The 26,968-nt window shown below is 46.4% G+C and overlaps 1 protein-coding gene, 1 long non-coding RNA gene and 3 other non-coding genes across 6 annotated transcripts in view; all 5 read right to left on the reverse strand.

The window, feature by feature from the left end:
- Positions 1 to 10,144, reverse strand: part of LOC122554081 (rab GTPase-activating protein 1-like) — a 338,947-nt gene extending 328,803 nt beyond the window's left edge. The window contains exon 1 of the mRNA XM_043698534.1: positions 10,048 to 10,144. The gene's annotated coding sequence lies outside the window, so the exon portion shown is untranslated. The remainder of the gene's footprint in view (positions 1 to 10,047) is intronic.
- Positions 10,145 to 11,975: 1,831 nt separating this feature from the next.
- Positions 11,976 to 17,511, reverse strand: LOC122554668. Of its 2 annotated transcripts, XR_006313054.1 has the most exons (12): positions 17,418 to 17,510; positions 16,777 to 16,951; positions 16,363 to 16,401; positions 15,732 to 15,768; positions 15,294 to 15,321; positions 14,706 to 14,757; positions 13,932 to 13,975; positions 13,478 to 13,532; positions 13,181 to 13,305; positions 12,962 to 13,003; positions 12,537 to 12,662; positions 11,976 to 12,057 (listed from the first exon to the last, which is right to left on the reverse strand). It is a non-coding gene; the product is annotated as an uncharacterized LOC122554668 (long non-coding RNA). The 2 variants fall into 2 exon arrangements; XR_006313055.1 differs by lacking the exon at positions 16,363 to 16,401 and having other exon boundaries at positions 17,418 to 17,511.
- On the reverse strand, positions 12,731 to 12,802 carry LOC122554821. The gene has a single exon (XR_006313103.1). It is a non-coding gene; the product is annotated as a small nucleolar RNA SNORD47 (small nucleolar RNA).
- On the reverse strand, positions 14,820 to 14,904 carry LOC122554822. The gene has a single exon (XR_006313104.1). It is a non-coding gene; the product is annotated as a small nucleolar RNA snR60/Z15/Z230/Z193/J17 (small nucleolar RNA).
- LOC122554819 lies at positions 15,519 to 15,597 on the reverse strand. Its single transcript, XR_006313101.1, has one exon. It is a non-coding gene; the product is annotated as a small nucleolar RNA SNORD79 (small nucleolar RNA).
- Positions 17,512 to 26,968: the final 9,457 nt, after the last annotated feature.

Below are 26,968 nucleotides of genomic sequence, written 5' to 3' on the forward strand. Positions count from 1 at the left end.
GACTGAAGGGTCTGTTTCTATGCTGTACAACTCTATGACTGAACACAGCAAGGATTTTTCCCTTCGCCTGAAGGTAGGGTGTTCTAGAATCTAGGGACACAGTCTTAGAATTGAGTCCAGGCCCTTTAGGATGAAATGAGGAGGACATTGTTCACTCGTGAACATTTGGAATTCTCTGCACCAAAGGGCAGTAAAAGCTCAGATGCTGAGTGTGCAGAAAATCGACTATAACCAAGTTGAATGACAAAGACGACTCAATAGTTTGAATGGCCTCCTCCTGCTTCAACTTCTATTTTCAACAACACAAGGCACTATGATTGAGCCCGATCCAGTGCTCCTCCACTTTCTAGCAGTAGGACTGGGACTTCCATCCATGATTCTCATTCACCGAAGCTAGCTATGGCAATCACAGTTTAGAAAGCCTCTCACTGGTGACAACAAGAACAAAGAAACTCAAAGCAGGTGGTAAATCCACTCTTCGAGACAGAGCCAAGTGATTCCACAAACAACAGATCAGATCTAAGCTGTGCAGTCCTGCCACATCCAGTCATGATTGGTGGTAGACAATTAAACAGTTCACTAGTGGGGGAGGCTCCACAAACATTCCCATCCTCCATATTGGAACAACCCAAACTGCAGTGTTGAGATCTATGCTCATGGGTCACTTCAATGACTTACTGACATGTCTGAAATGAATGAGACCCTAAATTCCATTTACTCCTCTGGTTTCTGCACATTTCTTCAGGCTCTTCACCTCCCCATGGGAAATCGAACTTTAGTCACTCTTGCATCTTGCCATTGGCCACTCCACATTAATTTATCAAATGAGATTTTATTGTAAGATTTGTTTTGTGGTAACAGTGCCTGACACTGGTAGCTACCACATTTGTGTTAATTCATTTTAGCCATGATAAGCAGTGGACATTAAAGCAAATTTAATAGGGTGGCACAGTGGCACACAGCACCAGGGACCTAGGTTTGACTCCATTCTCGGGTGACAGTGTGGAGTTTGCATATTCTTCCCGCACCTGCATGGACTTCCTCCAGGTGCTCCGCTTTCCTCCGAGATGTGCAGGTTAGATGGATTGGCCATGCTAAATTGCCCATAGTGTCCAGGGTTATGCAGGCTACATGAATTAGCCAAGTGAAATACAGGGTTACAGATATAGGGTAAAGGGTTTGGGGTCTTCAGAGGATCGGTGTGGACTCATTGGCCTGCTTGTACACTGTAAGGAGTCTGTGATCAGTGCAAAAGATAAGGCTAAAGCATTCACAGCAATCTTCAACCAGAAGTGTCGAGCAGATGATCCATCTCAGCCTCCTCCAGTAGTGCCACAGATTACCAGATACCAGCCAAATCATTTCACTACATTTGATATCAAGAAACGGTTAGAGACACTGGAAACTACAAAGGCTATGGGCCCTGAAATATTCCGGCAATAGGACGGAAGACCAGTGCTCCAGAATGTGCCAAGCTGATCCAGTACAGTTACAACACTGACATTTACCTGACAATGTAGAAAATTGCCCAGGTATGTCCTGTACACAAGAAGCAGGACAAATCCAACTGGGCCATTTACCGCCCCATTATCGCCCCACCAATCTACTCTCAATCATCAAGAAAGTGATGGCAGTTGCTCAGTTTGGGTTCTGCCAGGGTCACTCAGCTCCTGACCTCATTACAACCTTGGTTCAAACATGGCCAAGAGAGCTGAACGAGAGGTAAGGTGAGAGTAACAGCTTTTGATATCAAGATGACATTCGACCAAGTGTGGCATCAAGGGCTCCCTAGCAAATCTGGAATCAATGCGTATCGAGGGCAAACTCTCTGCTAGTTAGGCTCATACTAGGCACATAGGAAGATGGTTGTGTTTTTGAAAGACAGTCATCGTTGCTCCAGGATATCTCTGCAGGACTCCCTCAGGCTGGTGTTCTAGGCCCAACCAACTCCTGCTGCTTCATCAATCACCATACCTCCACCTTATGGTCAAAAGTGGAGATGTTCACTGATGATTGCACACTGTTCAGCACCATTCACAATACTGAAGCAGTCTACATTCAAATGCAACAAGATCTAACCAATATCCACACTTGGGTTGACAAGAGGCAAGTAACATTTGCACCACACAAATGCCAGGCAATGAGCAACTCCAATAAGAGACAATCTTACCACCACCCCTTGACATTCAATGGTGTTACCATCACCGAATCCCCCACTATCAACATCACAGGAGTTACCACTGACCAGAAACTCAATTGGACTTGTGACTTAATCACAGTAATCACAGAGCAGGACTGAGGTTAGGAACATTGCTGGGAGTAACTCACCTCCTGAATCTCTAAAAGACTGTCCATCATCTATAAGGCTTAAGTCAGGAGTGTGATGGAATACTCCCACTTGCCTGGATGAGTGCAGCTCTGACAATACTCAAGAAGCTTGATGCCATCCAAGACAAAGCAGCCCTCTTGATTGGCACTACATCCACAAACATCCACTCCCTCCAGCACTGACACTCAGTACAGCAGTGTGTACCATCTTCAAGATGCACTGCAGAAATTCACCAAAGATCTTCAGACAACACCTTCTAAATCCATGACCACTTCCATCTAGAAGAACAAGGGCAGCAGATAGTTGTGAACACCATTCTCAGCGGGTTGCCATTCAAGCCACTCACCATTCTAACTTGGAAATATAACCTCAGTGTCACTGGGTCAAAATGCTGAAATACCCTCTCTAACAGCATTGTGGGTTTCCCTACAGGACAAGTGGTTCAAGGTGGCATCTCACCACAGCTACCTTCTCAAGGTAGCAGGCCAGGCAGCAATAAATGTAGGCCAGGCAGCGATGCCCACATAACACGAAAGAATTGAAAAGATAAGCAGGGAGGTTAATGTGGAATCATATAAAAGGTTGGTTAGGACACAGCTAGAATATTGTGTGCAGATCCATTAATATATATCCAAGTTCAAGAAAACACATTACAGCAGGGCTTCAATTGCAGAGGAGATTCACAAAAATATTGCCTAGGCTAGGAGTTTTAGTTACAAAGACAGACTGGATTGACCAGTGTTGTTTAGCTTGGAGCAGTGGAGAATAAAGGGAGGTAAAAACAATGACTGCAGATGCTGGAAACCAGATTCTGGATTAGTGGTGCTGGAAAAGCACAGCAGTTCAGGCAGCATCCGAGGAGCAGTAAAATCGACGTTTCAGGCAAAAAGCCCTTCATCAGGAATACGGAGACATGGCTAAGACGTATAAAATTATGAGGGGCGTAGGTAGAAAGGAACATTTCCTCTTGATGGAGGGGTCAATGACCATAGATTTAAAATAAGGAGCAGGAAGTTTACAGGGGATGTGAGAAAACTTATTTTAATACAGGGAGAGGTGGAAATCTAGAATTCACTGCCTGTAAGTGATGGTTGTTTTTGACTGGCACATACCCACTGGAACAAAGAGCTGTTATCTATGCTGTCGACCTCTAGCTACCATTTGCCTTCCTAATTGCTTGTTGCATCTACCTTTCATCAATTCAATATTGAAAGATTAATCAAAAAGTAGAAGAAAATATATTCAAGTTTTAAAAACCTGAATTCAGACAGAGCCCTTGAGGAATATAAAAGAAGCAGGAAAGAACTTAAACAAAGAATTCGGAGGGCTAAAAGCAGCCATGAAATGTCCTTGGCAAATAGTATTAAAAAGGATGCCAAAGCATTTTAAATGTATTACAGAAGCAAGACAGTAACTGGGGAAGGAGAGGTCCACTCAAGGACAAGGGAGGGAATTTATGCATGGAACCAGAGGAAGTGCATGAGGTCGTTAAAGAGTATCCTGCACTGGTATCCTCAAAGGAGAACAACATGGACGATAGTGAGAGAAGGACGGATACAGGGATATTCTAGGGTATGTCAATATTAAGACGGAGATAGTGCTGAGTGTTATGAAAACAATTCAGGTAGGTAAATCCTCAGGGCCTGATTAGATCTAACCCAGGATACTGGAGGAGGAAAGGGAGGAGATTGCTGGGGCCTTGACAAAGATCTTTGTATCATCTTTAGTACAAATTTGATGTCCCAGAAAACTGGAGAATAGCCAATGTTTCTCCTTTGATTAAAAAGGTCAACAGTGATAATCCAGGAAATTATAAATTGATGAACCTGACATCACGGGTAGAGAATTTATTGCAAAAGATTGTTAACGACAGGATTTACTAACATTTGGAAAGGATGGACGTTTTAGGGATAGTTAACATGGCTCTATGCAAGGGAGGTTTTGTCAAGGAATTTTTAAATAAAGTGACCAAGTTGATCGAGGGTAGGGTAATGGATGTTGTCTATATGAACTTTACAAGATCCCTCATGGCAGGCTACTCCAGAAGATGAAGTTACTTGAGATTCATGGTAAGTTGGATACAGAATTGGCTTTGTCATAGACAACAGAGGGTATCGGTGGAGAGATATTTTTCTAATCGAAGGTCTGTGATCAGTGGTGTTTTGCAAGGATCAGTGCTAGGACCTCTGTTGTCTGTAATTAATGTAAAGGATTTGGATAAAAATGTAGGTGGTCTGATTCGTAAATTTGTAGACAACATGAAAATTGGTGGAGTTGCGAGGAGTGAGAAAGATTGTCAAATGATACAATAGGATATAGATCAGTTAGAAAGTTGGGTGAAGAAATGGCAGATGGCGACAAGTGGAAGAACGCAGCAGACAAGCCGGAGGCTGGAAGAACGCAGCGGACAGACCGGAGGCTGGAAGAACGCAGCGGACAGACCGTAGGCTGGAAGAACGCAGCGGACAGACCGGCGGCTGGAAGAACGCAGCGGACAGACCGGCGGGGGGAAGAACGAAGCAGGCACACCGGCGGCTGGAAGAACGCAGCGGACAGGCCGGAGGCTGGAAGAACGCAGCGGACAGGCCGGAGGCTGGAAGAACGCAGCGGACAGGCCGGAGGCTGGAAGAACGCAGCGGACAGGCCGGAGGCTGGAAGAACGCAGCGGACAGGCCGGAGGCTGGAAGAACGCAGCGGACAGGCCGGAGGCTGGAAGAACGCAGCGGACAGGCCGGAGGCTGGAAGAACGCAGCGGACAGGCCGGAGGCTGGAAGAACGCAGCGGACAGGCCGGAGGCTGGAAGAACGCAGCGGACAGGCCGGAGGCTGGAAGAACGCAGCGGACAGGCCGGAGGCTGGAAGAACGCAGCGGACAGGCCGGAGGCTGGAAGAACGCAGCGGACAGGCCGGAGGCTGGAAGAACGCAGCGGACAGGCCGGAGGCTGGAAGAACGCAGCGGACAGGCCGGAGGCTGGAAGAACGCAGCGGACAGGCCGGAGGCTGGAAGAACGCAGCGGACAGGCCGGAGGCTGGAAGAACGCAGCGGACAGGCCGGAGGCTGGAAGAACGCAGCGGACAGGCCGGAGGCTGGAAGAACGCAGCGGACAAGCCGGAGGCGGGAAGAACGCAGCGGACAAGCCGGAGGCTGGAAGAACGCAGCGGACAGGCCGGAGGCTGGAAGAACGCAGCGGACAGGCCGGAGGCTGGAAGAACGCAGCGGACAGGCCGGAGGCTGGAAGAACGCAGCGGACAGGCCGGAGGCTGGAAGAACGCAGCGGACAGGCCGGAGGCTGGAAGAACGCAGCGGACAGGCCGGAGGCTGGAAGAACGCAGCGGACAGGCCGGAGGCTGGAAGAACGCAGCGGACAGGCCGGAGGCTGGAAGAACGCAGCGGACAGGCCGGAGGCTGGAAGAACGCAGCGGACAGGCCGGAGGCTGGAAGAACGCAGCGGACAGGCCGGAGGCTGGAAGAACGCAGCGGACAGGCCGGAGGCTGGAAGAACGCAGCGGACAGGCCGGAGGCTGGAAGAACGCAGCGGACAGGCCGGAGGCTGGAAGAACGCAGCGGACAGGCCGGAGGCTGGAAGAACGCAGCGGACAGGCCGGAGGCTGGAAGAACGCAGCGGACAGGCCGGAGGCTGGAAGAACGCAGCGGACAGGCCGGAGGCTGGAAGAACGCAGCGGACAGGCCGGAGGCTGGAAGAACGCAGCGGACAGGCCGGAGGCTGGAAGAACGCAGCGGACAAGCCGGAGGCGGGAAGAACGCAGCGGACAAGCCGGAGGCTGGAAGAACGCAGCGGACAGGCCGGAGGCTGGAAGAACGCAGCGGACAGGCCGGAGGCTGGAAGAACGCAGCGGACAGGCCGGAGGCTGGAAGAACGCAGCGGACAGGCCGGAGGCTGGAAGAACGCAGCGGACAGGCCGGAGGCTGGAAGAACGCAGCGGACAGGCCGGAGGCTGGAAGAACGCAGCGGACAGGCCGGAGGCTGGAAGAACGCAGCGGACAGGCCGGAGGCTGGAAGAACGCAGCGGACAGGCCGGAGGCTGGAAGAACGCAGCGGACAGGCCGGAGGCTGGAAGAACGCAGCGGACAGGCCGGAGGCTGGAAGAACGCAGCGGACAGGCCGGAGGCTGGAAGAACGCAGCGGACAGGCCGGAGGCTGGAAGAACGCAGCGGACAGGCCGGAGGCTGGAAGAACGCAGCGGACAGGCCGGAGGCTGGAAGAACGCAGCGGACAGGCCGGAGGCTGGAAGAACGCAGCGGACAGGCCGGAGGCTGGAAGAACGCAGCGGACAGGCCGGAGGCTGGAAGAACGCAGCGGACAGGCCGGAGGCTGGAAGAACGCAGCGGACAGGCCGGAGGCTGGAAGAACGCAGCGGACAAGCCGGAGGCGGGAAGAACGCAGCGGACAAGCCGGAGGCTGGAAGAACGCAGCGGACAGGCCGGAGGCTGGAAGAACGCAGCGGACAGGCCGGAGGCTGGAAGAACGCAGCGGACAGGCCGGAGGCTGGAAGAACGCAGCGGACAGGCCGGAGGCTGGAAGAACGCAGCGGACAGGCCGGAGGCTGGAAGAACGCAGCGGACAGGCCGGAGGCTGGAAGAACGCAGCGGACAGGCCGGAGGCTGGAAGAACGCAGCGGACAGGCCGGAGGCTGGAAGAACGCAGCGGACAGGCCGGAGGCTGGAAGAACGCAGCGGACAGGCCGGAGGCTGGAAGAACGCAGCGGACAGGCCGGAGGCTGGAAGAACGCAGCGGACAGGCCGGAGGCTGGAAGAACGCAGCGGACAGGCCGGAGGCTGGAAGAACGCAGCGGACAGGCCGGAGGCTGGAAGAACGCAGCGGACAGGCCGGAGGCTGGAAGAACGCAGCGGACAGGCCGGAGGCTGGAAGAACGCAGCGGACAGGCCGGAGGCTGGAAGAACGCAGCGGACAGGCCGGAGGCTGGAAGAACGCAGCGGACAAGCCGGAGGCTGGAAGAACGCAGCGGACAAGCCGGAGGCTGGAAGAACGCAGCGGACAGGCCGGAGGCTGGAAGAACGCAGCGGACAGGCCGGAGGCTGGAAGAACGCAGCGGACAGGCCGGAGGCTGGAAGAACGCAGCGGACAGACCGGAGGCAGGAAGAATGCAGCGGACAGACCGGAGGCAGGAAGAACGCAGCGGACAGACCGGCGGCAGGAGGAACGCAGCAGAAACGCTCAAGATTGGAAGAACACAGAAGAAGGGTTACACCCAAAACGTTGACTTCTCCACCTCCTGATACTGCCTGGCTCGCTGAGTTCTTCCAGTCTCCTGCTTGTCAACGTATAGCTGATAAAGAAGGCACGTGGCACCCATGCCTTCATCAGTCGGGACATTGAGTATAAACACTGGCAAGCCACATTGCACTCTATAAACCACCATTTCGACTGGGACAACACATCTATCCTGGGACAGGCTAAGCAAAGATATGCCAGAGAATTCCTAGAGGCCTGGCACTCCAACCACAACGCCATAAACAAACACATAGATCTAGATGCCATCAGAAAACAAACAGGAAATGACATCACCACAAACCCCAGGAACCCCATACAGGAGAAAGATATAAATAGAAAGCAGGAGACAACAGCTTCGCTTCACTTGGAGGTCGCCACTGATGATGTTACCTGGCCAGGTAATTAAATGTCTGGATATCAAACCTACAGCTCCGCGAGCAAACCTACACCCTAAAGCACTCTATAAAACTTTAGTTAGGCCACATTTCGAGTTTTGCGTGCAGTTCTGGCCCCCACACTACATGAAGGATGTAGAGGCTCTGAAGAAGGGGCAAAAGAGGTTTACCACAATGTTGCCTGGTTTGAATTTCTATAAGGACAGGATGGACAAACTTGGATTGTTTTCCCTAGCATATATAAGACTGATGGAGCGACCTGATGGAAGTATATAAATTTGAACGCCATGAATAGGGTGCATAGTCAGAGTCTTTTTCCCAGGGAGGAAATGTCAAATACTAGAGGGCATAGGTTTAAAAGTGAGAGGGAGAAGGAAATGTGTGAGATAAGTTTTATACACCAAGGGTGGTAGTTGCCTGGAGCACATTGCCATTGCAACGTTTAAGAGACATTTAGACAGAGACATGACCAGGCAAGGAATAATGTGACATGGACCATTTGCAGACAGATGGGATTAGTTTCAAATGACAACATAGTTGCCACATACTCTGTGGACCGAAGGGCCTGTTCCTATGTACTGTTTTACATTCTATAATGTACAAGGAAACCCGCTGGATCCATTTGTACATCCACACTTCCCAACACACCATTTAAATAGTGTTCTTCCTTTCTGTTTTTCACAGCAAAGTTTATAACTTCACATTTCACCACTGCCCATCCGCGAGGGTCACTCTCTCTGCGAGGGTTTCACACTGTCAATGAGGGTCTCTCATTCTCACTCACTCACTTTCAGTGACGGTCTCCCACTCTCTCTCTCTTACAGTGAGGAGCCCTCAAACACTCTCGCTTACAGTGAGGAGCCCTCAAACACTCTCGCTTTCAGTGAGGAGCCCTCAAACACACTCGCTTTCAGTGAGGAGCCCTCAAACACTCTCGCTTTCAGTGAGGAGCCCTCAAACACTCTCGCTTTCAGTGAGGGTGTCTCCCACTCTCGCTTTCAGTGAGGGTGTCTCCCACTCTCGCTTTCAGTGAGGGTGTCTCCCACTCTCGCTTTCAGTGAGGGTGTCTCCCACTCTCGCTTTCAGTGAGGGTGTCTCCCACTCTCGCTTTCAGTGAGGGTGTCTCCCACTCTCGCTTTCAGTGAGGGTGTCTCCCACTCTCGCTTTCAGTGAGGGTGTCTCCCACTCTCGCTTTCAGTGAGGGTGTCTCCCACTCTCGCTTTCAGTGAGGGTGTCTCCCACTCTCGCTTTCAGTGAGGGTGTCTCCCACTCTCGCTTTCAGTGAGGGTGTCTCCCACTCTCGCTTTCAGTGAGGGTGTCTCCCACTCTCGCTTTCAGTGAGGGTGTCTCCCACTCTCGCTTTCAGTGAGGGTGTCTCCCACTCTCGCTTTCAGTGAGGGTGTCTCCCACTCTCGCTTTCAGTGAGGGTGTCTCCCACTCTCGCTTTCAGTGAGGGTGTCTCCCACTCTCGCTTTCAGTGAGGGTGTCTCCCACTCTCGCTTTCAGTGAGGGTGTCTCCCTCCCCCCCCCCCCTCGGGGGGGGTTTCCCCCCCTCTCGGTGAGGGTGTCTCCCCCTCTCGGTGAGGGTGTCTCCCCCCCCTCGGTGAGGGTGTCTCCCCCCCCTCGGTGAGGGTGTCTCCCCCTCTCGGTGAGGGTGTCTCCCCCCCCTCGGTGAGGGTGTCTCCCCCCCCTCGGTGAGGGTGTCTCCCCCTCTCGGTGAGGGTGTCTCCCCCTCTCACTTTCAGTGGACGTCCCTCACTCTCTGTCTCAATCACAGCAAGGGTCTCTCTCCTCTCAGTGAGGGTCTCCTACTCACTGTCTCACTGTCAGCGAGGGTCTGATTTCTCTAACCCGCTCTCTCAGTGAGGCCTCTCATTGACACTAAGTGACGGCCTCTGGTTCTCTCTCTCACTCTCACGGTGCGGCTCCGGGTCTCTCAGTCTCAGTGAGAGCCCACCTCCCTCTCACTGTGTATGGGGGGGGGGGGTCCTCTGTCTCTCTTTCATGCAGGCACTTCACCCACACTCACTGGCGCCGGGTTTACTGCCACTGGCGCCTTGTCTTCTTACCGGTTTGTCGCTGCCGTTTTCCGAGGCCCGGTCGCTCCTGCGCCGACATCGTCGCCCCAACTCCCTGGCGATTGCGCATGCTCCCCCCTGCACCAGCATCGCGCCTGCGCGTCCAGCCGAGGTCACCGCGCAGACTCCGACCGTCTGCCGGCAGTGCGCATGCTCGTCCCCACCACCACCCCCTCCCCCCAACTGCAAGGTCCTCTCATCACGCCTCCTCCACCTTTGGCTGTGCGCTGAGTGGGAGACAACAGGCCCGTACACACTGACAGGTGTCACCAACGTGCGATCACACAAAAGGCAGCGAGGTAGGTACACGAGTAAAGCATGTGGCATGTGAACCAAACGTGTAGTTTGAACTATCTTGGCAGCGTGAGCAAACACTAATCAGGTTGCCTTGTACTGCCAACTCCTCCTGCGAGTAAACAGGCAATCTGTCAATATTTATCTCTAACTCTTAGGTCAAAGCAACGGGGGAAAGCACCAGTGTGTTGCCTCGGCCGTGTTATTCCCAGTTGTCAGGGATCCTACCGTTAAGTCTGAAATAGGATTGGAGATGTCTTGCTGTTAGCCATGATCTGGAGATGCTGCTGTCAGACTGGGGTGTTAAAAATTACACAAGGTTATAGTCCAACAGGTTTAATGGGAAGCACTGGGCAGTACGGTGGCTCAGTGGTTAGCACTGTTGTCTCACAGCACCAGGATCCTGGGTTTGATACCCACCTGAGAGGAGTTTGCTCATTCTCACGGTATCTGCGTGGGTTTCCTCCCACAATCCAAAGATGTGCACGTCAGGTGAAATGAATATGCTAAATTGCCTACTGTTAGGTAGGTCTAAATATAGCGATGGGGAATGGGTTTAGGTGGGTTTCTCTGACAGGATGGTGGAGAATCTAAATCTAAACACTAGCTATCAGAGCACTGCTCCTTCATCAGCTAGTGCTTCCTATCAAACTGGTTGTGATTTTTTTTAAACTGTTGGCAACAGGGTTAATTATAATGCAGCTGTATTGAGTTTTAGAAAAGCTTGGAGGTAGTGTTTAGTCTTGTGGCTCACAGCTGGAATGCATTACACAGGATTGTTTGAGATGGGTATGTAACTTTTAACAAGGTACATGAGCACCTGAATTTGCACTATTGAATCAGCAAATTCTCACTTGTAGTGCAATACTCTGGTCTCTAGTACATGACCGACTAATGATCCTATTACCAGATTGTATCACCATTCAACTAGAAATAAAGCAACTGCACTTTTCAGTGATGCTCAGTATTTTTAGTGGAATGGGTAACATGTGCCTACTTTACAGTGCAAGAGACAGCTGCACAAGTCCACTGAACTGAAACAAGGTTAAAAATCACAACACCAGGTTATATAGTCCAACAGATTTAACTGGAAGCACATGCTTTCAGAGCACCACTCCAAGAGGTGACAATCACCTGAAGCAGCACTCAGGTAGTGTCTGTTAGACTATAACCTGGTGTTGAGAGATTTTTAAACTTTGTACACGCCACTCCAACACCTCCAAATCAGAACTGAAACAGCACATTCCTCATGTCTGCTATTCCTTTGATCCCATGCTTGCTGGAGAAATTATACATGACCACCTCTACCAAGAGGTGAGAGGAGGACTAACTGCTCATTTGACACCTGTCTGCATGCCAAGGGAGCTTAACTCAGCCAGTGTCATTGTTCACATCTCAAACCATTACTTTCTATTGAGTAGGAAACCCAGTTAGATACTTTCAGCTCCAAGCTTCAGAACACTGCTTTTCCAGGCAGTATGTTTATGCTTGCATCCTGTCACTGCAAATCATCCAATGCCGGAGATGAAAACTCAGCATTACTTAATCCTGTTGCCACCCAAAGCATTGCTGCACCAAAAACCTGCTTTAAGTATTTATACCATGACCACAAAAACACCAATGCATGAATCTTCATTTCCACTTTATTTGATTTTGCAGATTACAAATAAACAAAGAATTGGTCCAATGTTGATTGCATCCTTTCACCTGGAAGAGGAACAGAATATTAAGACATTAGAAAACATACCATTTAAAAAACTGCATTCAACTTGCAGGCCTGTGTAGGAAGCTTCTGCTCATTGAAAGTTGCAAAGTACTTATATTGGGTTGTAAGCACAGGATCAGAAATTGAATCATCATTTGTCAGTGAGAGAGTTCAAGATCAAGTCTCATCATTTCCATGCACTGTCCCATGTTGGACTTGTAACCCACTAAAACATTTAGTAAAACATCCTCCAACTGAAAGGTTGGATCATTTTAAAGTTTCCACAACCTGGACAGATTGTTAAAAGCAATCAAAAATTACAAAGCAAGCACAGCACAAAGTAATCTTGTGTCCCATCTGACAAACCTGCAAAAAACAGTTAATCAAGCAGAGCTGGAAGCAGCAGCTGATCTACAGACCCACAAACATTACCAATGAACAAACTGCAATTAAGCTGAAAATTCAGGTGTCCAGACTGTACCTTTTCAAAGTTCAGAATTTCCTTTAAATGGTAGTCTTTATATCCATCTGCAGAAGCCATTTCTTCAACCGAGTCACTTTGAATACCAAATCTACTCAACATCCTGAACTTCCAGTTGGTGCAACTCTAAATGCAGAAATCATGTGGTTATCACAAAACCCAGTCACCAGACAACAATGTTCAGAGGGCCATGAAACCTCAGATAGAATTGAACGGTTGGGGTAGAATCAGCAAAGTTCATATGGCAGAATTATTCATCAATGGTTTCATTTAGTTAAAAGCCTAAAGGGCACTGAATCTCATGTCAGGCCAAGAGCATTTTCTTGAGGAAATAGTAAAGATACTTTAATCCACAGCAAGCATGACTATATCTGCCATTTGCAAGCAAACAGCAACTAAACTACACAGCTCTTATGAAAACTGACCTCTGGGTGCTGCAATGATCCTGGATCCTACAGCTTGAGATTCTGAAACAGAATAGGAATGTTAGTTATTTTTGATAATCCTGCTTCTGATCTTACTGTCTACGTGTGCACAAAATCAGTTAGAGCTAATATTAGTCAGTCTTCACTGGTATATCAAGTCTCATGTTTGCATCACAGGCACTTGACAAGACAGGAAAAGAAAAAGAACAGGCCACTTACCAAGTAGCAGGCTTAGTTTAGTTTAGAAACAGAAGCAGTGAACTAGTTGAACTGAAGGCCAGGGGAGGGAGAGACCAAACTGTTTCCATGCTGTCTGGCAGACCTATGCCATAACAGTTCTGACCCTAAGGGGAAGCAAAGGGAGCAAATTACACGGAGTCTCAAGAAATTCTGAAACAAGCTTAGTAACTTCTGTTGTCAGTCACTTATTTCTCCTCATGTTTCAGAGACCTAATTCATACATCATACCAAACCAGGTAGGTACTACAGATACAGTCACTACCTTGTCAAACATACCTTGCATGCAAGATTGGTCCAAAGCCGAAAACTTTACATCTCGAGTCACAGGAATCTGAAAAAAAGCAAGAGAATTAACTCAGCAGAAAAGACTGGGTGCACCTCAAAACTTGAGCAAAGAGGAAATGTCAGATAGGGGCAAATGTTCTCTTCAGTTATCTGCTGAACTATGAACTCATCATTAAATCCTTAGTGGGAAACCCTGAACAATGCAGCTCCTGTGATGTCACAGGGAAACAAATCAGCTCCCAGACTGCAGTAAATGCAGAGACTGATTCACACCTAGCTTAAAGCATAATTATATACCTGCAGCCCCAAGTATGGCACATCTAGCAAAATGTGCTAGTACTTCTCCACTCTAGAGGCTTGGCTAAATTTCCAACTGTGACAACACAGGCTGAGTAACAGAGTTAGGGTTCAATAATCCAGCCTTCCACAAGTTCTATCTACTCACCTTCCATTAGTCCTGTTCTTGAACATGGCTGCTCACCCAAATACCTGAAAGGATGGAAACACCACTGAAATTTTGCAAAAGCTAGTGTACATAGCAAGGAAATATTACAACTATGGGGAGTGGGGACTGTGGCTAAATGGTCAAGATTGAAGAATTGACACAAGTTCCATGACCTGAATGGCCTTTACATCCAAATATATTAAAAGTTACAAATGCCAAACAAAGTCTTTTGCTCCTAATTGAGGTGTGTATGACATTCAGCACATCCTGCACCAGTAAGAGTAAAGTTTTTTTTAAACTTAATCTCAAATTCAATAAGAGCCATGATCACATTCCCATAAACAACTAGATTTAAGGGTACTTTAATTGTTAAGTGCGATCTTTAAGTTAAAGGATGTTGAAAAAAAATCATTGCTGTGGTCAATAACAAATAGGAAAACTAAAGAGCTGTGCACACAGGCAAAACATTACACAATGAATGCCCATCCCAGGTCTTCAGGCAAACTACAGTGGACAAAGCAAGTTTGAGAATGCACACATGAAGCCATTCTACATAAATTGCTTTGGCCTGGGCTCTCCATATAAACACTGCTCTTTATACTGGCTTAAAAAGATCAGTCAGAAAGCTGACCATAAGAGCCTACAAAAGGCACTTGAGCAAAGTCAGTAAACATTTACAATGGGGCCACAATTGCTAGTGATATCTAATACAAGCAGAACTCTGCATCATCCCAATTAACAAACTTGAGTCAAAACTCATGGCAAATTTCTCACCTGAGGTTTAGAGTCAACATCCAAAGATTTGTTCACATCTAGAGTCAAAAATCTAAAAACAAGAATTAAATCAGAGTAGGAAAGACTTGCATGCAGCTTTTCAGTTTCAATAAAAGGAAATGTCAGATAGGAGCGAAAGATTGTTGCATAAATTCTTCATTAGTTCTCTGCTGAACTATGAGTTCATCATTCAATCCTGTTAGGCTAGAACCCCTGATACAATGCTGCTCATGTGGTATACCTAGAGAAGCAGATAGACTGACATGTAGTTCAAATACTGTGCTTAAAGCATCATATGTTCCCAGTTTAGAATGCATTGATGCAAGCAAAGTAAATGGCAATTTTCAAATTTAGACTGATCCAGAACCAATTAACTTGGTTCTTTGAACATGAAGAGCTGGCATAATCAACTGCACCCTGCTTTGTTCTCCTTGGAGAAAGTGATTCAATATGGGAGCCAGGTCATTTGTATTTGCCACATTTACAGAATTTGAATGTTCAGTCAGGCCTATTGCTCAGATACCAACCTCAAATGAGCATTTTATAAAGGATTCACTATTGCATTACAACCAAACTCATTCCACTTACCTTCCATTACTTAGGCCTTTGGAATAATCTGAAAGAGAACATACAGTAAGTTTGATAGCAGTCCTACAAGTGCAAATTGAATACATTGTGTACAATCAGCATTTGGATGGCATCTCAGATCAGTTGCTAGTAGAAACTAGCACAATGGGTGCAGTAATATAGTCATCCTTTTAGGCAAAAGGAACTGTCAGCCTTGAGATCAGAATGCAGGTTGATGTTTTGCTGTACTGATTCAGTAATTACAAGTCTTCCACATTTTTTCAGAGAGATTCCCATTGTAATTATATTAGCATCATTAACAGTACAATGAAACCACCACTCCATCTCAAGAATCCCACATCCAGACCAAGGTCAATTAATAGATGTACTAACTTATTACAAGGAATCTCAGACCTGGCCTGCTGCTGAATCTCACTGCATCATAACAAGGGCTCTCACCTAGGTATCAGATTCTTCTGCGCACAATCACCAATACCTGGAAAAGAAGCATGTGGGTTAGTGATCTGCCGTTAAGCTGAACACATCTAAAAATCCCAGCTGTGTGCCTCAGAACCAGTTTATGGTGGTTCATGTAATCGTCATCTTTTAGTCAAGAGTAGCAAATAACCATCATCACTGCACACAACATCTAAAAAAATGCTCCCATTTTGACCAAAGACAAGGAGGAACTTTTTGACAGTTTGCCCAGAAAGGGACCCTGTAACCTGACCATCAGGGTCCTGTTTAAGATCAACACCATGCCAATGTACAAATCAAATAATGCAGAAGGATTTCACCCAAATAACCCATTTGAAAGAATATACTGGCCTTTTGAGGGAGCTTTAGATTTGCTATAGTTCAATTACAGGAGCGATTGATGTAGTGATTCAATGGACTGAACAACAGCTCAAAAGTCAAATTAGTTTGGAACAATGAGCCAATGAAGGTCAAATACAGCGAGCTTTTGAGTTAATGCAGAAAACAGCCTCCTCTTAGCGTAAGGCATAAGCCACGAAAAAAAATTAGGATCAGTTTTTAAAATGCCGCACTACCCAAGGGGGTTCATTAAGGGACTAATGGATCCAGTTACCTTCGCAGCCAGGTGATGAGCAGCTTGACAGATCCAGACCTGGAAAGATAGCAGTGTCACACTCATTGCTTTAACATGCAAACCCTCAACTAGAGCTACATGCCTCATTATACAACCGTTTTCAGAAACATTTCTGACCACTACTCGTTAATCATTGGCAGTCAAGAGCAGGCAGTCACAGGAAGGTTATAACAGGGCAGACTATCTCCATGGATCACAGACTGGTTCTGGGCAACAGAACCACAAGATCTGATAAGTGATAACAGACTAGGATAGGAAAATTACTCAGATTTGTGGAATTAGTTATGCCAGGATTAGGTGCTACAATTATGGAGTAAACTGGAGATAGACTGCAATTGACAGCAAATTAAATAGTTAACCAGGGGAAGCACACAAAGTTAATGACAATCATACCAAACAGAGCAACTGTAAGGACTAAGACGTCTCCTTCTAGTCCACATGCTCTAGGAAGTGTGCCCACTGGATACACATGGGCAAGTCTTGGCGTCAAAGATCAAAACGGGTGTTAATCAACTGCCCCATTCGGTACGGTATTGGAATTACTTGTCAGTCCATCCAAGTGCAGAACCTGCCAATCATAGGAACAAAGTTAGATTGGACAAGCAGGGAGCCACGCCATTCCTGAAGAAGGGCTTATGCCCGAAACGTCGATTCTCCTGTTCCCTGGATGCTGCCTGACCTGCTGCGCTTTTCCAGCAACACATTTTCAGCTCTGATCTCCAGCATCTGCAGACCTCACTTTCTCCTCCAAGCAGGGAGCCACGCCAGTGACTACCCCGGGGATAAGGTGCCGTGTGCTCAGCATGTTGGGAACTCACCACAGTGGATCTGATGTCCCTACCAACATGGGCTCATCACAGCGTCGGCCCCCTCCCGAAAACTGAGCCCCGGGGTAAGACCGTGCTCCAGTCTCCCTTCTCACCACACCCCAAAACTATTCGCCCAGCCACCTCACGTTTTTTCCTCCCCCCGCCCGGTTGGGGCCCACGTGGAACCAGCGAGGCGCGGTGCTCGACACTTGTATTCACCATTACCTTTCACAGCAGCAGCCAGCGCCTGAAAGAGAGCGCACACCGCCCGGTGCCGCCTTTTATAGGTAATGCCGCGCAGGGGCTGACGGGATCCGGACGAGCTGACCCGAACATTGGCTGAGCCTGGTGTCAACAGCATGGCCGCCAGACAATCCGTTTTGCTGTTGGTTAGAACCCGCTATGGGGGAGGGATGGGTCTTCAACTCACCGCCCAACTTCGATGACGTTATAACTCCCCCTCCCCCCCGCGCGCCGCTCGCGGGGTTTCCGTAGCTGCTTGGCACGGGTGGGGCCTAATCAATTTGTGGTGTAACTTGGAGCCTCCGTGGAGTTCTATGGGAGAGAGAGAGAGAGAAAGAAACCGTGTCCTGAATGGCGGGTATTTTCCTATGAGGAAACTGGCAGCACGTTGTTTAGAATTGAGGCGAACTTAATGAAATATGTTAAAAAGGGCACAACACCAGGTCAATTTCATTAGTGAAATACGCCGCAGGGTTTTGATCGGCGGCGCACAGATTAAAGGAAAGTTAAAGATAGTCTTGTGATGAGGGATTGACTGTTTAGGAGAGGAGAGTTTCTTCCCTGAGCATTTAGAATATGCTCCACCATTTAACATAGAGTCATAGAGATGTACAGCACGGAAACCGACCCTTCGGTCCAACCCGTCCATGCTGTCCCAGATATCCCAACCCTTCCTATTCATACACCCATCCAGATGCCTCGTAAATGTTGCAATTGTACCAGCCTCCACCACATCCTCTGGCAGCTCATTCCAAACACGTACCACCCTCTGCGTGAAAAAGTTGCCCCTTAGGTTTTATATCTTTTCCCTCTCACCTTAAACCTATGCCCTCAAGTTCTGGACTCCCCGACCCTATCCATGCCCCTCATAATTTTGTAAACCTCTTTAAGGTCACCCCTCAGCCTCTGACACTCTGGGGAAAACAGCCCCAGCCTGTTCAGCCTCTCCCTATAGCTCAAATCCTCCAACCCTGGCAACACCCTTGTCAATCTTTTCTGAACTCTTTCAAGTTTCACAACATCTTTCTGATAGGACGGAGACGAGAATGGCACGCAATATTCCAACAGTGGCCTAACCAATGTCCTATACAACTGCAACATGATCTCCCAATTCCTGTACTCAATACTCTGACCAATAAAGGAAAGCATACCAAATGCCACCTTCACTATCCTATCTACCTGTGATTCCACTTTTAAGGAGCTATGAACCTGCACTCCAAGGTGTCTTTGTTCAGCAACACTCCCTAGGATTTTATTATTAATTGTATAAGTCTTGCTAAAATTGCTTTCCCAAAATGCAGCACTTCACATTTATCTGAATTAAACTCCATCTGCCACTTTATGTTGAAGGTTTGATATATTATTGTAGGGGGTGAGTTAGTATGTGAATGGCCGATGCACAAACTGAAAAATGGGATTGATGTTGAGGAATGCAATGTAAATTACAGAAAATCTTAACAGTACACAGATTGGGCAGAAAGTAGCATATAACTTCATAGAATCCCTACAGTGTGGAAACAGCCATTTGATGCAACAAGTCCACACTGACCCTCCAAAGAGTATCTCACCCAGACCCTCTTCGCCCACCCTATTAGTCAACATTTCCCCTGACTAATGTATCTAGCCTACACATCCCTGAACACTATGCACAATTTAGCATGGCTTGCTTATCTATGTTCCGGTAGGAGGAAACTGGAGCACCTGGAGGAAACCCACGCAGACATCAGGAGAATGTGCAAAGTCACGCAGTTGCCCGAGACTGGAATCAAACCTAAGTCCCTGGCACAGTGAGGCAGCAATGCTTCCCACCATGCCACCCAGTCTGCAGATGTGTAAGGTAATTAATTTGGACAGGTCTAAATGGAATACACAATAAGTAGGACAACATCGGGAAGGGTAGAGGAGAAAAGGGATTGTGGGGTTCATATTGTATACACATAACTCCACACACCATTCTGACTGGACACTACTTCACCATTACTTCATTAGTGTTTGGTTAAAATCCTGGAACAGAACTGAAAATGTGTTGTTGGAAAAGCGCAGCAGGTCAGGCAGCATCCAAGGAACAGGAGAATCGACGTTTCAGGCATAAGCCCTTCTTCAGGTTCCTTGGATGCTGCCTGACCTGCTGCGCTTTTCCAACAACACATTTTCAGCTCTGATCTCCAGCATCTGCAGTCCTCACTTTCTCCTCTAAAATCCTGGAACACCCTGACAGCAATGTCTCCATGTGGACTGTAGAGGTTCAATTTGAAGGAATTAATAGCATTCCAAAAAAAAGAGTTCTAATGGAAAAGTCACAGGACTCAGAATGTTAACTCTGCCTTCCCTCACACAGATGCTGCCAGACCTGCTGAGTTTCGCCAGCAATTTCTGTTTTTGTTTCAGGATCTCCAGCATCTTTGTTTTATGTATTCCAAAAAAGAATTGTTAGTAATAGGGTAAATGGGAAGAGGAAATAAATACAATTGCTGTCACTAAAGAAAAATCACTAGGGAAACTAATGGGTTAAAAGCCAATACATCTCCGGAACTGATGGTTTCCTCGAAAATGAGGCTCAAGATGTAATAATAGGAACAAAGAAATGACAAAAAAAACTGAATAGGTACTTTGCATCAGTCTTCACAGTGGAAGACACCAGTAGTGTACCAGAACTTAAAGAAAGTTGGGGCAGAGTTAAGTGCAATGGCTATTAATAAGGAGGAGGTGCTAGGGAATCTGAAAGGTCTGAAGGTGGATAAATAACCTGGGACCAGATGGACTACACCACAGAGTTCTAAGGGAGATAGCTGAGGAAATTGTAGTGGTGATCTTTCAAGAATCACTAGAGTCATGGAGGATCCTAGAAGACTAGAAAATAGCTAATGTAACACGCTTGTTTAAGAAAGGAGGGAGCCAGAAAACAGGAAATGATAGCTCAGTTAGCCTGACCTCAGTTATTTTTCAGTCCATTATTATGGATGAGATTGCTGAATACTTGGAAGTATACAGTAAAATAGGACTTAACACAGCTTTGTCAAGGGAAAGTCTTATAAATCTGTTAGAATTCCTTGAGAAATTAACAAGCAATTTAGACAAAGAAGAGCCACAGGACATGATCTACTTGGATTTTCAGAAGGCGCTGCACAGGAGACTGCTAAATAAGATAAGAGTACATGGTGTCTAGGGAAACGTACTGGCATGGATAGAGGATTGGCTGAATGGCAGAAGGTAGAGAGTGGAGATAAAGGGGTCTTCTTCAGGATGGCAACCAATGATAGCAGTGGAGTTCCGCAGGGGTCAATGTGGGAACTGCAACTATTCACATTACACATTAATGATCTGGACAAAAGAACTGAGGCTATTGTTGTTATGTTTGCAGATCATAAGTGGAGGGACAGGTAGTGTTGAGGAGCTGGGAGGCTACAGAAGGACTTGAACAGGCTAGGAGATTGGGCATATAAGTGGCAGATGGAATACCATGTAGGAAAATGTGAGGTTATGCACTTTGGTAGGAGAAATAGAGCCATAGTCTATTTTCTAAATGGGCAATGGCTTCAGAAAGCTGAAGGGTCTGAGGAGTCCTAGTTCAGGAGTTTCTATGGTTAACAGCAAGTTCAATTGGCAGTTAGGAAGACAATGCAATGTTGCCATTCATTTCAAGTGGACAAGAATACAAGAGCAGAGATATACAACTGAGGCTGCAGAAAGCTCTGGTCAGGCCACATTTGGAATATTGTGAGCAATTTTGAGCTCCGTGTCTAACTGTCACGAAGTTAGTGTGTAAAAATGGTAAAATTGTGAAATGGGAGAAGGCATTGCAACGTCCTGTAAGAGATGGTATTCTTTTCGGTGCTTGGAGATTTCAAAAATGGAAGTCTGAACAGCAGTTTAAAGTGCAAGTGCACAGAGAGCACCCAAATTGAATTAACACTTTGTATCGAGCAGGCCCAAGTAATATTTTTACCCAGACAGCAGTTTAAATTCAGCCAATTAATTCAAAAAGGTACTTGGAGACTTAGGACCACTTGAATTTAAAACAGGTTGTTTTGAACATGGAAGCCACACAAGCAAGAATTTAATATGTAATCATAGGTATAAAAGATGCAGGCATTTCAAAATTGAGAGATCTAACTGCCATCTAAAGAAATAAAGTTAAAAATCACACAACACCAGGTTATAGTCCAACAGGTTTATTTGGAAGTATATGCTTCTGGAGCGCTGCTCCATCATCAGGGCTTGTGGAGTAGGATCATAGGACACAGAATTTATAGTGAAAGATCATAGTGGCGTATACTGATGCAATATATGGAACAACCCTAGATTGCTGTTAAGTTTTTCATCTTTTAGAGTGTGCTGCAAGTTTCAATTCATTTAATATGTAAATCCCAGAACTTCGTTCAAGTCACATTCCCAAGATAACTTAAGGTTTTATAAAAAAAGGTGATATCTCCGTTCAGGTAGTGCATTAAAGGTGTAGAGTCGGTATGTATTCCAATCTTGAGTCAGTCTGATTCTGTTTCCAAAGTAGGAATTTATAAAATGTCACATGGATTTTAAAAAGAATTGACTGTCTACAGATGTATCTGCAAATTCAGCCCATAGACTTGTATGTGTGTGTGTGTGTGAGTGTGATGGAGTATTTGCCTGTGAGAGGGTGTGCACATATGTGTGTGTGTGTGTGTGCGCTTGTGAGAGAGAGAGAGGGTGTGCGTGAATGTGTGAGTCTGTAAGAGTGTGTACTTTTGTGTGTGTGAGAGAGAGTGAATAATGTAGTGGGGTCACCTATAGTGTGACATGATCCCCAGGATCTTTTGCTATAAATTCTGTGTCCTATGATCCTGCCCCACTAGCTACCTGACGAAAGTGGTGTTCCGAAAGCTTGTACTTCCAAATGAATCTGTAGGACTGTAACCTGGTGTCATGTGCTTTTTAACTTTGTCCACCCGAGTCCAACATCAGCACCTCCAAATCATAAAGAAATAAACATAAGATCTCTAAGAAAAAAGCACCATCTATTCATCTATTCATAAACAGCACCACAGCATGTTCAGCTAATATTCTTGACACCAGAAAATGACTGACAAAAGGCATTTTGGAAAGAGGAAGATGACAGAAGAAGATATAGAAAGTTCAGGAGGATCCATCCAATGTGGACATTAAGGGATTAAGTGCTAATTTACTATTATTGTGAATTGTGTTATTGGAACTGCATGTTAATAGAATTGTGGTCAGCTAAAGGATAGTGGTTAGTTAGGGGAAAGGTTATTCTGTTAATAGTTTTGTTAGTGTTCACAGGGTTTAATAAATAGTTACTTTTTATTTATACAGTGGAAATCTTCTTTCATTCATACATTTTTAACACATTACGAGGTGAGGCGATCTTCTCTGAGTATTTTAGTTTAATTAGCAGAGGGACTCAACCTCCGCATCATAACACTAAGGAAGGATATGCTAGTAGGATGAGGAGGGATCTGATAGAAACTTACAAAATACTGAATAGAGTGGACATGGAGAAAATGCTTCCACTTGCAGGAGAGACTAGGACCTGAGGGCACAGCCTCAGAGTGAAGGGACGACATTTAGAATTGCGCTGAGGAGGAATCTCTTCTGCCAGAGGGTGGTTAATCTGTAGAATTCATTGCCACAGAGTGCTGCTGAGGCCAAATCTTTTAGTGTATATAATGTAGAGATGGATAGGTTCTTGATTACTAAGGTGACCAAAGCTTATGGAGAAAGGTCATTAGAATTAGTTGAAGCAACAAAGCCAGGTTTGAATTGTGGAGCAGTCTCGATGGGCTAAATGGCCCAATTATGCTCCCATATAGAATTGTAGAGATGTACATCACCCTTTGGTCCAACTCGTCAATGTCGAGAAGATATCCCACCCCAATCTAGTCTCACCTGCCAGCATCCTGACCATATCCCTCCAAACCCTTCCTATTCATATACCCATCCAGATGCTTTTTAAATGTTGCAATTGTGCCAGCCTCCACTACTTCTTATGGCAGCCCATTCCACACACGTACCACTCTCTGCATGAAATAGTTGCCCCTTAGGTCCCTTTTCTAACTTTCCCCTCTAGTTCTGAACTCCCCTACCCAGGGAAAAGGCCTTGTGTATTTACCCTATCCATGCCCCTCATGATTTTATAAACCTCTATCAGGTCACCCCTCAGCCTTCAACGCATTAATGAAAACAGCCCCAGCCTATTTAACCTCTCCCTATAGCTCAAATCCTCCAACCCTGGCAACATCCTTGTTAATCTTTTCAGAACCCTTTCACATTCCACGACATCCTTCCGATAGGAAGGAAAACAGAATTGCATGCAATATTCTAAAAGTGGCCTAACCAATGTTCTATGCAGCCGCAACATGACCTCCCAACTCCTGTACTCAATAGTGTGATCAACAAAGGAAAGCATACCAAATGCCTTCTTCACTATCCTATCTACCTGCGACTCCACTTTCAAGGAGCTATGAATCTGCACACCAAGTTCTCTTTGTTCAGCAACACTGCCTAGGACCTTACCACTAAGTGTATAAGTCCTGCTAAGATTTGCTTTCCCAAAATGCAGCACCTCGCATTTATCTAAAATAAGTTCCATCTGCCACTCCACAGCCCATTGGCCCATCTGATCAAGATCCCGTTGTAATTCGGGGTAAACTTCGCTGTCCACTGCACCTCCAATTTTGGTGTCATCTGCAAACTTACTAACTATACCTCTTGTGCTCACATCCAAATCATTTATATAAATGACGAAAAGAAGTCAACGCAGCACCAATCCTTGTGGCACTCCACTGGTCACAGGCCTCCAGTCTGAAAAACAACCCTTCACCACCACCCTCTGTGTATTCTATCTTTGAGCCAGTTCTGTATCCAAATGGCTAGTTCTCCCTGTATTCCAGGAGATCTAACCTTGCTAACCTGTCTCCCATGGGGAACCTTGTTGAATGCCTTACGCCTTACTAAAGTCCATATAGATCACATCTACCACTGCCCTCATCAATCCTCTTTGTTACTTCAAAAGACTCAATCAGGTTTGTGAGACATGATTTCCCACACACAAAGCCATGTTGACTATCCCTAATCAGTCCTTGCCTTTCCAAATACATGTACATCCTGTCCCTCAGGATTCCCTCCAATAACTTGCCCACCACCGACATCAGGCTCACTGGTCTGTAGTTCCTTGGCTTGTCCTTACCACCTTTGTTAAATAGTGGCACCACGTTAGCCAACCTCCAGTCTTTCGGCACCTCACCTGTGATTATCGATGATACAAATATTTCAGCAAGAGGCCCAGCAATCACATCCCTAGCATGTAGGGTACACCTGATCAGGTCCTGGGGATTTATCCACTTTTATGCATCTCAAGACGTCCAGCATTTCCTCCTCTGTATTATGGACATTTTTCAAGATGTCACCATCTGTTTCCCTACATTCTATATCTTCCATATCCTTTTCTGCAGTAAGGCTTATGCCCGAAACGTCGATTCTCCTGTTCCCTGGATGCTGCCTGACCTGCTGCGCTTTTCCAGCAACACATTTCGGGCCCTATTCTCTCCCTAGTTATACTTTTATCCTTAATGTATTTTTAAATACCGTTTGGATTCTTCTTAATTCTATTTGCCAAAGCTATCTCATGTCCCCTTTTTGCCCTCCTGATTCCCCTATTAAGTATACTCCTACTGCCGTTCCTGTCTACACCTGACATATGCTTCCTTCTTTTTCTTAAACAAACCTTCAATTTCTTCAGTCATCCAGCACTCCCTATACCTATCAGCCTTTCCTTTCACCCTGACAGGAATATACTATCTCTGAACTCTCGTTATCTCATTTCTGAAGGCTTCCCATTTTCCAGCCATCCCTTTACTTGTGAATATCTGCTCCCAATCAGTTTTTGAAAGTTCTTGCCTGATACCATCAAAATTGACCTTTCTCCAAATTAGAATTTCAACTTTTAGATCTGGTCTATCCTTTTCCATCACTATTTTAAAACGAATAGAATTATGGTCTCTGGCCGCAAAGTGCTCCCCCACTGACACCTCAGTCACCTGCCCTGCCTTATTTCCCAAGAGTGAGTCAAGCTTTGCACCTTCTCTAGTGGGTACATCCACATACTGACTCAGAAAATGTTCTTGTACATGCTTAACAAATTCATCTCCATTTAAACCCTTAACACTATGACAGTCCAAGGTCTATGTTTGGAAAGTTAAAATCCCCGACCATAACCACCCGATTATTCTTACAAATAATGAAAACCTTCTTACAAATTTGTTTCTCAATTTCCCTTTGACTCTTGGGGGGTCTATTAAACAATCCCAATAAGGTGATCATCCTTTTCTTATTTCTCGGTTCCACCCAAATAATTTCCCTGGATGTATTTCTGGGAATATCCTCCCTCAGCCTCCTCTCTTGCCTCCCTTTCTATCCTTCCTGTAGCATTTGTATCCTGGAACATTAAGCTGCCAGTCCTGCCCATCCCTGAGCCATGTTTCTGTAATTGCTATGATATCGCAGTCCCATGTTCCGAACCATGCCTTGAGTTCATCTGCTTTACATACAGACATCGAAATTTATTTTCCTATATACAAGTCTGTACATTTACTATCCAGCTCTTCTGCTGAGGCGTCAGCAGAGCCCATCTTAATCACAGAATTATACAGTACAGAAAAGGTGCTTCAGCCCATTTGTGAGATGACTTGCTTCAATTACCTTCCCAGGGATTACACTTCAAACCCACACCATCCTCTGAGTAAAAAAAAAACATTTTTCTCAAATCCCATCTAAATCCCCTGCCTTGCACTTTAAAATTATGTCAGCCCCTTATTATTGACCCTTCAATTAAGGGCGATGGCTGCTTTCTATCCACCCTGCCCATTCCCCTCATAAGCTTGGAGGTCTATTAGGTCCCTCCTCAATCTTTTGCTCCAAAGAAAACAACCCAAAATTATCCAGCCTCTCTTCAGCTGAAGTGCTCCACCTCAGGCAACATCTTCATGAAACAAAAGCAGATGTTAGCAGGAGAAAGGACTACATTGACGTCTCCACCTCCTGATGCTGCCTGGCTTGCTATGTTCTTCCAGCCTCCTCCTTGTCTACACAGGAGAAACTCAGCAGATCTGGTGGCATCTATGGAAAGAGAAACTGAATTTTAAATCCAGTGAACCATCTTCAGAATCAAACTGCGCGACCTGGCTGAGTTTCTCCAGCAATTGCAGGTTTTGGTTCAGATTTCCGGCATCTGCAGTTTATTGTTTCATATTAATATTCTGGTGAATCCTCTCTGCACCTTCTCCAGTGCAATCACATTCTTCCTAATGTGCAGACCAGAACTGCACATCAACTGGGACAACAGCTGTAGCTTACTAAAGTCGTGTAAAGCTCCAATATGACCACACTGCTTCTATAATCTGTGCCTCCACTGATAAAGCAAAGTGTACAGTATGTCTTCTTAACTACCCTGTTAAGCTGCCTTGCAACCTTCAAGGATTTGTTTTCTGATGAGCTTCCTAGTGTCCTGCCATTCATTCACTACTCACTTGTCTTGTTAC

Source organism: Chiloscyllium plagiosum, chromosome 11 (genome assembly GCF_004010195.1).
Source record: "Chiloscyllium plagiosum isolate BGI_BamShark_2017 chromosome 11, ASM401019v2, whole genome shotgun sequence".
Taxonomy (NCBI): domain Eukaryota; kingdom Metazoa; phylum Chordata; class Chondrichthyes; order Orectolobiformes; family Hemiscylliidae; genus Chiloscyllium; species Chiloscyllium plagiosum.